The sequence below is a fragment of the Medicago sativa genome, chromosome 4 (assembly GCF_051527215.1).
Source record: "Medicago sativa cultivar Bolivia chromosome 4, Bolivia_mono, whole genome shotgun sequence".
Lineage (NCBI taxonomy): Eukaryota > Viridiplantae > Streptophyta > Magnoliopsida > Fabales > Fabaceae > Medicago > Medicago sativa.
In genome coordinates, this window is record NC_140752.1 from 65,630,174 (window position 1) to 65,636,979 (window position 6,806).

The following is a 6,806-nucleotide window of genomic DNA, read 5'->3' on the forward strand; positions in this document are numbered from 1 at the left end:
GTGTGTAGGTTCATGAAAATTGATTGAATAGGGTGAGACACATGTGAAGCTTTTTAATCTGGTCCATTCATTTTTTATCTAACGGTTGATAAGTGTTCTCATCATTCTCACATAAGTTACCCATTCTCACTAGATATGCCCTATATATATATATATATATATATATATATATATCCAAGGACGGTGATTAGGATACTATGTATCCAACGACGGTGATTAGGATATTTATATCCAACGAAGGCGATTAGAATACTTTGTATTCAACGACGATGTTTATGATACGGTTGTATCTGAGGTGGCGACCTTGACGATGTTTGGCACTACATGCATATAGAGTCGTGTCTAGGCGTATTGCATACATTTGATAATTGGTGAGTCGTGTCATATTTGACTACATGTTTGGTGATTATGTGCATTGGTGAAATTTGGTGAACATGTGAAAATGTGTACATGATGATATTTGTTATTTTGGTGATACTTGCACACTTGGTGATTTTAATTGATAATGATTATTTTGTGCGTTAGCAATGAAGTGTGAATTATATGTATATGACTTGGTGATTTCCTTGGTGGTAATGATTCATTTGCTTATACTTTTGAAATGATGAATTGTATTTGTGGAGTCGATTAAACTAAATAAAGAATGAGATAAGAATTTCTTGTATTGGTCGATGTTGTTGAGGTGTTAACTTTTGATGATGATTTTGATTAATGAATGAATATGTTTGAGATGATATGATAGGGGAAAGATAATATGTATGTGGAGTTAGTATTATAGGAATGTTGAGTATGTATATGTTTTATGCATGAAATCCTTGAATGCTTATGTTTGATTATATTTAATTATGAATTATGAACTAAACCCTAGTGGTCGTTTGGTTGACAGTCTACCTTATTCGTGTGGATGGGTAGACGGCGCGTGCAGGAATAGTTTGCTTTAGCTTGGTGAGTTGCTGGAGGTTAGCTATGGAGCTACCTCGTTTTGCTTTTGGAGTCTTTAGAGTCGGGCTTTGATTTAGGGGTGTCTGTCTATTTATTTTCGTTATGACTTGTTGAGATTTTATTCACTCAGTTTGTTGAGTTGAGATTTTATATTTGGTGATGTAGTATGATTATGCGACATGGCTACTTTGAAGATGTTTTATTTATCTGATTATGAGACGTTATTATTATTTTGCTACGATGTTTTGAGAAAATTATTGATGCATGTTGAACCTATTGAAGAAGTAACATATAGATCCTTGTATGATTTATATTATTTGCGTGATTTATCGCTTTAAGGGTTTATGGCGTTATATTGGAAAATTGCTGTTGACACATTGCAAAAGGCTGTGACACACATGTAAAAGACGAAAATGCCCCCTCGGCAGTTAACTACCGAAATTTTGAGTCGGCTGTAGTTAACTACCGAAGTTTCTTCGGCAGTTAACTGCCGACGGAAAAATGAAAAAAAAACAAAAACCTCGGCACTTAGGTACCGAGGATTACAGTTTTTGCATTTTTCAATGCTTTACAACAGTGCAACTTTCTAGCTTAGTACAGTTCTTCTTCTTCTTCTTCTTTTCATGGTTTGTTCTTGTTTGTTTTTCTGGTTAATTAGTACTTATAAAGAGTTGAATTTAAGACATGGGTTTGAGTTCTAAGCAGATTATTTCTAGCAGCGGACTTGATTGGAAACAAACCTTATTAGAATCTCAAGATTTGGAACTTTCAAAGCCTCATCATCTAATGAGAAAACAACAACAGCAACAAACTCAGCAACAAGCAGAACATTTGAACTGTCCAAGATGTGATTCAACAAACACAAAGTTTTGTTACTACAATAATTACAACAAGTCTCAACCTCGTCATCTCTGTAGAGCTTATAAAAGACACTGGACTAAAGGTGGAACTCTACGCAATGTTCCTGTTGGTGGTGGAAGAAAGAATAAGAGGATCAAGAAACCAACCACACCAGTTACTTCTTGCCCTGTTGTAAAGCATTGAAAAATGCAAAAACTGTAATCCTCGGTACCTAAGTGCCGAGGTTTTTGTTTTTTTACATTTTTCCGTCGGCAGTTAACTGTCGAAGAAACTTCGGTAGTTAACTGCAGCCGGCTCAAAATTTCGGTAGTTAACTGCCGAGGGGGTATTTTCGTCTTTTACATGTGTGCCCCAGCCATATGTAATGTGTCAACAGCAATTTTCGTTATATTGGTCACCTTTACTGAGGTCTCCCCTTCTAAATAAATTTTATTTTGCAACAAGATTCAAATATGATACATTGGCTCTCTCTCTCTCTCTCTCTCTCTCTCTCTCTCTCTCTCTCTCTCTCTCTCTCTCTCTCTCTCTCTCTCTCTCTCTCTCTCTCTCTCTCTCTCTCTCTCTCTCTCTCTCTCTCTCTCTCTCTCTCTCTCTCTCTCTCTCTCTCTCTCTCGTGTGTCTGTCTGTTTGCACACACACAACATGTATGTATGTTCTGGAATGCTAGACAAGTAATAAAAAATGATTAAATATTAATAACTATGTTTAACTATAATTACAAGCAACATTTTTATGTAAGGTCTATTATATGGGTTAAAGGGGCAAACATGATACAAAAATTTACTTTAGTGGCATCTAATAATTATTTTAATTTATTGAAGAATTTCATGCAACGGAAGAGTTCTTTAAAACTATTTACTTGATGCAAACATAGGATGAAGTTTTTACTATATAAAGTGAGCAAACAATTCACCATTTGTTATACCCAAAGTTAAAACATAAATTAAAATATGGTTGGAATTCTCAAGCTTGTTTATATTGCGATCATTTATGTTTCTTTTTTTCTTGTTGTATGCGAGGGTGAAAGTAAGCTCATTCTATTTTTTTTTAATTTTTTTTATCTTAAATACAATATTTCACTCATATTTGGTAATATTTCCTTATCCTTATTTTACATTTCAGGAAAGTGTGTTACTGCCGATGATTGTCAGGAAAAACATCAGATGCCTGCTGGATATCATTTTATTTGCGTGAACAGCCGTTGTATTTTGGTATATTATAATTAGGGTAAAAATATTTCTCCATTCGGCTAAGCCATTTTAATTTATTTTCTCATTATAATATTTTTATTGTTATAATTTGTCCCAAACGTTCTTGTAATTCTCTGGCCTTGCAATTTGTTTAAATTAAATTCAAAGTCCCATAAAGAAGAATCATTTTAAATAGGGACTAAGACTCTAAAAACAGCGTAATAATGAGATTGAAGTAAGTAAAACACACAAATAACTTTACCATCTATATGCTTTTTGTTGTAAAAAGTAGGAATAAATTCTCTCTATAAATAATAATCATCATATAAATAAATGCGTCAATTAAATATTAAAGAGAATAATCAAGGGAGATTTCAAGGGAACTTATCTGTTCTTGAAATTGCGGTGATTTGCAGTCAGCAGAATCGAAGTAAACAAGCACAAAACCATGGAAGGAGATAACCTGCCAATCAGTAATCCATTATATAACATGAGGCGTGACAAATTCATTGTCCTTAAGGATTTATCCGCCTCATAAACGCATATCCTCCCAGGATACAACATGTTCTTCCCTGATATGAATCACATCAGAGGTGACAGAACAGCTTGAATCTGATAAACACAGGAATGATGTTACCCAGGATTGTGTGTTAGACTCATAGAAGAGAGGATTTTTATAGGTTGTGCATAAGTTATCATATAAAAGAAAAATGGTGTTTTTCTTTCTTGTTAAAAGAAGAAGAACGTGACCTTACATAAAAATTGGCAGTTAGAAATTAATAGGAAAAGTAGGCATAAATATTAGAATTAGCCATAATAATAATAATAATAATAATAATAATAATAATAATAATAATAATAATAATAATAATAATAATAATAATAATGATAATAATAATAATAATAATAATAATAATAATAATAATAATAATAATAATAATAATAATAATAATAATAATAATAATAATAATAATGAGTTTCTATTAAAAATATTTTTCTATATTTCTCAATTAAAAAAATGGAACACAAAATATTTGAAACTTTTGAAATATAATCAAAATTTACAACAATCCCCCACATATTTCAAAAGTTAAACTAAAAGGTTAGAAAGAGTTTTCCTGGGTAAACATCGTAGATGTAATGCATCGGAACGGTGTAGCAAGCTATGGAACCCGTCCTAGACTAATGAGACTTAACACACAGTGAATTGGTTTAGCAAGCTATGGAAACCAAGACACTTGTTGTATGCAAGAGGTCTAACAATCACATTACACCCCCACAATTCTTGTTGTTACGCGGTTGTGCGCTAATAGGCCATGCGCGTGCCTGGTATTCATGAGTGCTCTAGAGACCCGCCACAGTCTCATGCAAGCGGCCCCACTTAACACTCATATAGGTGATTCCATCTAGTGTATGCTACAACCATACACCACCCGTAAGGGTTTATGGTAATCATTAAAAGCTTTTAAAGCCTACCCATCAGTTTTATATTATTTTGCACATCTCATCCATTATCATACACTATAGGAAAGAGACAACGTTATTTTAGTGCTAACAGAAGTAACAAGTAACTTGTTTTTATCCATTGAACCTTCTTCATGGGATCTCCAATCACAAAGGTTGGGTTCCCATTACTTGTCGTTTTCAAATGGCAAAGTCTCATTTCCCTAAATTTCTTCGCAAGGAGTTTTATACACGGATCCGCTAAATTCACAAATATTGACTAAGACGTCTCTAAGTCAATTAACCTTTATTTCATCAAGTCTATAAAAATAAACTTGGTTCACACAATAAATTTACATAGATTTGTTATACAGGTCTGCTTGAAAATGCTTCCAAGCGACAACGCCCCATATTGGGTAAATAAATATAAATCCTTGTGTGAATTTTATTCAAGTCTTCTTGAATTATTTTTCAAGTGACAACACCCCCACATTGAGGAAAATAAATCCACACATAGATAAATCAAACATCATTGTATTATTTTAATACAATGGATAATCTACAATATGTCACCAATATTTTAAGGTGTATCTCAATATATATCTCATGAGTTTATCAAGTGTCACAAAAATATATTCAGGTCTACTTAGATTAGGTCTAAGCGATAAAAACTCTATCACACTTGTAATTCACTCATTTTTTTTCTAAATTTTCTTTCAACAGTGGTCGACATGTTTTAGTGGCAACAAAACTTTACTACATAACTTAAATAGCAATTAGTAGACAATATGAAAAAACAGCAAAAGTTGACCACCGATTGCATAATCAGAGTTTAAAGATAAACAAACTTTTATATCAATTTTATCTATCAATCCAAACATATATACCACATACATACTTCAAGTAAACACTACCATAAATGGCATCAGTATATGCAAAAAGAAAAAATTGTTAACTCCACCTAGATTCAATAATTAAAATACTCAACTATATGTGATCATCAAGATATATAAAATTCACAATCTGATTCCCTTCATCATGCGTAACTGATATAAATTTTCTCAAATTAGTGTTCTCATAACATACACACATCAATTTGGATTCGCAAATTACATGTATACATATTTCAATGGGCTTATAAAACAGAAACTCTAATATTGAAAACATCATAAAGATTCAATCATTTTGTTTGTCTAAGGAAGGTAAACAAACTAAGTTAATATGTTACAAAAAAAAAAAAACAGCATAGAATCTGTGTGACATATCCATGGTATAATTTTCTGCAACTTATTCGTCGTTCTCTTTAAATCAAAGGTTCACTACCGCTACCAAAATTTTCAGCGTCAACGAACATCCTCCAATTTTACAAATAAACAAGATTAGATATTGAGAGTAGACAATATTATGATTCCTGTTAAAAGAATATTAGCTGCCAAAATAAATACACAATACTCTATGCCAGCAACTAAAGATTTCACAAAGAACACTATAATGGTCGTTTATATTTCAAAACAATAAACAGTTTAATATTCTTGAAACAAGATCAGAAATAAAATAATAATAATCCTATGTCAGCAAAGGTAAAAATTAGATGCATATAATCATGTTTGCTGATGTTTTAGAACGTAACACTACACACGTAACAACAAACTTCATGAAAAATATAACAATTTGTTTGAAGAAAGAATACACAACAAAGGAAACAGTTTGTGCAAATTCGTTGTAATTGATAAGTAAATTAGGGCACACAAATTCTATGAATAAATCCTTAAGATTGTTGTAAAAAGTAGGAATAAATTCTCTCTATAAATAATAATCATCATATAAATAAATGCATCATTTAAATATTAGTCAGCAAAGGTAAAAATTAGATGCATATAATCATGTTTGCTGATGTTTTAGAACGTAACACTACACACGTAACAACAAACTTCATGAAAAATATAACAATTTGTTTGAAGAAAGAATACACAACAAAGGAAACAGTTTGTGCAAATTCGTTGTAATTGATAAGTAAATTAGGGCACACAAATTCTATGAATAAATCCTTAAGATTGTTGTAAAAAGTAGGAATAAATTCTCTCTATAAATAATAATCATCATATAAATAAATGCATCAATTAAATATTAAAAAGAATAATCAAGGGAGATTTCAAGGGAACTTATCTGTTCTTGAAATTGCGGTGATTTGCAGTCAGTAGAATCGAAGTAAACAAGCACAAAATCATGGAAGGAGATAACCTGTCAATCAGTAATCCATTATATAACATGAGGCGTGACAAAGTCACTGTCCTTAATGATTTATCCGCCTCATAAACGCATATCCTCCCAGCATACAACATGTTCTTCCCTGATATGAATCACATCAGA

The 6,806-nt window shown here is 31.9% G+C and overlaps 1 long non-coding RNA gene and 1 pseudogene across 1 annotated transcript; both read left to right on the forward strand.

The window, feature by feature from the left end:
• The first annotated feature begins 1,626 nt into the window (after positions 1 to 1,626).
• Positions 1,627 to 1,986, forward strand: LOC146930825 (dof zinc finger protein DOF1.4 pseudogene; annotated as a pseudogene).
• A 583-nt stretch (positions 1,987 to 2,569) lies between these two features.
• On the forward strand, positions 2,570 to 3,101 carry LOC146930826 (uncharacterized). Its single transcript, XR_015006499.1, has 2 exons — positions 2,570 to 2,829; positions 2,926 to 3,101. It is a non-coding gene; the product is annotated as an uncharacterized LOC146930826 (long non-coding RNA).
• Positions 3,102 to 6,806: the final 3,705 nt, after the last annotated feature.